Source organism: Ursus americanus, chromosome 18 (genome assembly GCF_024610735.1).
Source record: "Ursus americanus isolate L20-20 chromosome 18, mUrsAme1.1.p, whole genome shotgun sequence".
In the NCBI taxonomy this organism is placed as follows: domain Eukaryota; kingdom Metazoa; phylum Chordata; class Mammalia; order Carnivora; family Ursidae; genus Ursus; species Ursus americanus.
The window spans coordinates 33,834,176-33,839,243 of NC_142144.1; the positions used below are offsets into that span (position 1 = coordinate 33,834,176).

The 5,068-nt window shown below is 45.2% G+C and overlaps 1 pseudogene; it reads left to right on the plus strand.

Moving 5' to 3' along the window:
- Positions 1–4,327: 4,327 nt before the first annotated feature.
- LOC123781332 (large ribosomal subunit protein uL11 pseudogene) lies at positions 4,328–4,822 on the plus strand (annotated as a pseudogene).
- The last annotated feature ends 246 nt before the right edge of the window (positions 4,823–5,068 follow it).

The window sequence follows — 5,068 nt, forward strand, 5'->3', positions numbered from 1 at the left end:
AGGAGGGAAGGCACTTCCGGGGAAAACACAGCTCCCGGGAGTCGTCTTCCGTCCCCGCCCACCCTGCGGGCCTTCTCTGCGCGTGCGTAATAACCGTTAACCCTTTCTCTTCCCTGCTGACAATCTTTTGGTTTGCGTTCTTTGCTTTGCCCCTTCCCCTTCGTGGCTTCTTTGAAAGATACCTAGGCTGCATCTATAATGGGGAACACTTGGTTTGAATGACTTGCACGCAGGAGATGCTACTCAGTAAGCAGAACCAGGGGAGAGCGCGCATCCTTTCTGTGCCCAAGAGGAAAACTACATTTCCCATGATGCCCATGAGGGGGTTCCGGATGGGCTCTGCCTCCTCGACGCTTGACCTCTGGGGCACCCTCTTTGTGCCACGTGGCGTGGAAAGCGAACTGAGACCAGAGTAGGTTAGGAGTGCAGGGACTGGAGGCCCCTTGCGCAGACCACAGGCGCACCTCAACCAATGAGAAACCTCTTTGACAAGAGTCTGGCATCTAGCGCTAGGTGACCTTAGGCAGGCCCCTTTCACCTCTAGTTTGAAGTTGAATTTAATTCGCACTGGGACGATTCTGGCTTTTTCCTAGAATTCGAAGCAATAGATTTAACTCTTTGTGAACCTTGAAGAGCTGCACTCTCTCTCTTTTTTTTTTTTTTTTTTTAAGTAAGCTCTAGTCTCAACCTGGGTCTTGAGTTGGGTATTGAGCTCACTGGGAGATGAGTCACTTGCTCTACCGACTAAGCCAGTTAGACACCCTTGAAGAGCTGCACTGTTGCTAAAGATTGAAGTTAATACTTGTCCTTTGGAAGCCTCCAGAGGCCACAAGATTGTGTTGCAAGCCTCTGGCTTCTGTTCCTCTTCTCACACCTTATTTCAATACTTAGTAATAATAAACCCATCTGTACAACTTTACATAATGACAAAGCACTTTATCAGTTCATTGATCCTTAGCAACAGTCCTGAAAGATAAGCTTGACATTGGTTCTTCTTGCCAACATTTTTTGAGCGTCTGTTAAGAGGCAGTCAGTTTTAGCAACTGCAGATACAGTGGTAAATTTTTTAGTCTCTGGTCTCCTAGACTTGAGTCTAGCTGGAAAAACAAAATGCAATTTGGATATAGCCTAAAAGTATGGCCAGGAAAATAATTAGAAATTTTAATCAACACTATGGTAGGTGTTACAGTATTACAGGTTATAATGAAAAGGTAAATTTGGAGGAACCATTTTACAGAAGAGGAAGCAGGCTTAGAAATGGGTCACAGAGGGGGACCTGCGTGGCACAGTTGGTTGAGCTTCTGACTCTTGGTTTTGGGTCAGGTCGCGATCTCAGGGTCCCTGATGTTGAGCTCCATGCGGGGCTGGGAGCTCAGCAGGATTCTGCTTGACATTCTCCCTCTGCCGCTCCCCCGACCCCTGCCTGTGCACACACCCTCTCAAATAAATAAATAAAATCTTAAAAAAGAAAGAAAGAAAGAAATGGGTCACAGAGATTACTAAATTGTTTAGGTAATGTGTATGGTGTAGAACAAAAGTTATCTCGAAAAATAATGTGTTAAGCTTTTATCAAGTGCCACTCTTACTCAATAAATGCATTATATATAAACCTTTTAAATTTTAAGGTTTTGAGGTTGATTTTTATTTTTCTTTATTTACTTCTTTACCAGTAATCTGTACACCGAACATGGGGCTCAAACTCACAACCCCAACCCCGAGCTCAAGAGTCACACACTCCATCTACTGAGCCAGCCAGGTGATCCTTGAGGTTGATTTCAAATTCCCATTTCAGAAAAAAGGAAACAGATTCAGAGGTTAAGTACCTTGCCCCAAGCCACAAGGTTAGGAAAAGCTCCTAATTACTATACCCAGCCATCCTACTGTGACTCATGCATTCAACAAAGATTTACTACTTTACCATGCTCAAAATGCTTTAGTTCCCCCCTTTAGGTTATGTCAAAAAACCTGTAGTCCTTTGGATGGCACTTCATGAGCTGATTTCTGCCTCCCTGTTCACCACCATGCTGAATCCTGGGCAGGTGCCAGAAGATACTACGCTCTCCCACATCTGTGCCTTTGAAGGCATTCCCACGGCCTCCCACTTCCCTTCTGTCTTTCTAATACGCCCCAACTTACCTTACTATGTCAAGCCTTTCCTAAGGTCAGGAAGACCTTCCAAGTCAGCCAGACTGAACAGGCATTCCTTGCCCTGGGCTATCCTACACTTGGGACAAATCTCTGTCAAGGCAATTGTATTGTGTCTGCCTTACAGTTGTCTCCCAGCTGGATTGTGGACTCCCTGAAGGCAGAAGCCTTGACATATTCATCTCTTTATCTTTACCAGTTTACACAGTACTTGGCAGACAGCAAGCACTCACTAAAGGTGTTAAAGAAATGAAGGCAAACTAACTCCCCATAGGCTCTAAGAACCAAGAACTAGGTGTGGATCCACCAACTGTCAGATCTGTGGGGAAACCATGTCATGACCCCAGATAAGTGGAATGCAGTGTTGTGCTCCACGACATTAAGACAGGTATGGGGCGCCTAGGTAGCTCAGTCTGTTAAGGGTCTGCCTTTGGCTCAGATCATAATTTCAGGGTCCTGGGATGGAGCCCTGCATTGAGATCGAGATCACTGCTCAGCAGGGCGTCTGCTTCTCCTTCTCCCTCTGTGCTTTCCCCCCCCACACACACACACACAGCTCATGTACTTGCACTCTCTCTCAAATAAATAAATAAAAATTTTTTAAGATTGTATTTATTTATTTGTCAGAGAGAAAGAGAGACAGCACAAGCAGGGGGAGGGGCAGAGGCAGAGGGAGAAAGAGACTCCCCACTGAGCAGGGAGCCCGATGCAGCACTTGATCCCAGTACCCTGGAATCATGACCTGAGTTGAAGGCAGATGCTTAACTGACTGAGCCACCAAGGTGTCACTAAATAAATAAAATCTTAAAAAAAAAAAAAAAAGATAGGTACAGAGATTTGTGACTAAGGAGAGTAGTGTATATACACACACCTTTTGACCTTACATGGTGAGTTCTCATTTAGATAGTTTTTAGAAATCATGAGATCCAGTCTCCTATTGCAGTAATGGAGAAACTGAAGCCAAGAAAGTAAGAGACATGCCAAGAGTCACCTAGCAGAGGCAGAGCTGTGTCTATAATCCTGGTCTCTGAGTCCCTTCCTAAGCCACACACACATAGTGTTCTGTTTCCACCTCCAGCAGTCTCTAGTCCACACTTCTTGAGATCATGGGTAGCTGTATGCAAAGCACCCTGAAGCCTCTCTTACAGAGAATGTTCTAAAGAGCCCATTTATTTGAGGAAGGAAGCACCTGTTTTCCCCCAAGACGATGGCAGTACTGCATCAACAGTGAGCAGCTGAATTGGGGTGAGGGTCCAGGACAAAGCAGAAATCTGCCACAGAGGGCAGACAAGATAGGGGATACACTGTAGCAGGGCCTGGGGGAGTGTCACATATCACTCATCTTTACCCTGCCGTTGCAGAGGGAGGAGCTACCTCCTTTCTTTTATTCCAGTCATAGGTAATACCTAGTACCTCTGAGAACTAACTAATCATTTTGACCTCTTAACAGTTGCCTTTAAATGATTTTTCATTCATTGAGAGCCTACTGTGTAAGAGGCCCTTGCTTGCCACTTCAGATACACTGTCGTCTCTCCCATCCTCACTCTGCAAGGGAGGTGTTAACACATTTTACTTCTATGGAAATGGCGACATTGGTAAGTTCATGTGACTTGCTCTAAATCACACAGCTGGGATTCAAACCCAAGTCTTGTCTGAATCCTAAACCCATGCTCTTTTCTATGCCCAAAGCGGCCTTTCAAAACTAAGCTCTTTGAGGGTAGAGATGCTATCTCTACACCCAGCGCCTGGGTATGAGTAATGCTGTGGGACAACAGCGGAGGGAGCTGCTAGATGCTTAGAATAAGCGGTCACTAAAAAACCAGCAATCCAGCATTCTAACAGCAAAGAACACAAAAGGCAATTCACGAAAGAAATCGGAACGGCCATGATAAGAGGTGTCCAACATCACTAATAATCAGAAAAATGCAAACAATCTCATACACAGTAGATGGGAGTACAAACTGGAAAAACCTTTGAGGGGAGCTATTTGAAGTATGAAAATTATAAGTTAGCTATGTCTTTAAATGTATGTACAAAGATTGTGATAGAAAAAAATGGAAACAACATAAATATTCATCAGTAGGGAATAAAATACTTTCTGGCTTCTGCTCAGAGGAGGCAAAGGTGCAAATGTCTTCAGTCTTCCCAAATTCGGGTTCATCCAACACCAGCCACCTCCACCATGCCACCTAAGTTTAACCCCAAAGGGATCAAAGTCAAATACCTGAGGTACACTGGTGGGGAAGTTAGCGTCATATCTGCCCTGGCTCTGAAGATCACTCCAGAGCTGTCTCCAAAAAAGTTGGGTGATGACATCATCAAGGCAGCTAGTGATGGGAAGGGCCTGAGGATTCCAGTGAAACTGACCATTCAGAACAGACAGGCCCAGATTGAAGTGGCACCTTCTGCCTCTGCCCTGATTATCAGAGCCCTCAAGGAACCACCAGGAGACAGGAAGAAGCAGAAAAACATTAAGCACAATGGAAATATCACTTTTGATGAGATTGTCAACATTGCCCGACCGATGCAGCATCGATCTTTAGCCAGAGAACTCTCTGGAACCATTAAAGAGATCCTGGGGACTGCCCCATCTGTGGGCTGCAATGCTGGTGGCCACCACCCTCCTGACATCATGGATGACATCAACAGTGGTACAGTGGAATGCCCAGCTAGTTAAATACCACAAAGGAAAATATTTCAATAAAGGATCATTTGACAACCCCCCCCAAAAGGGAATAAAGTAAACAAGAATACATCTATAGTATTTTTTAAAAAGTTATGCTGCTTTTGGGGGCACCTGGGTGACTTAGTTAATTAAGTGTCTGCCTTCAGCTCAGATCCCAGAGTCCTAGGATCAAGCCCCAAGCCAGGCTCTCTGCTCAGAGGGGAGTCTGCTTCTCCCTCTCACTCTTCCCCTCTCCCA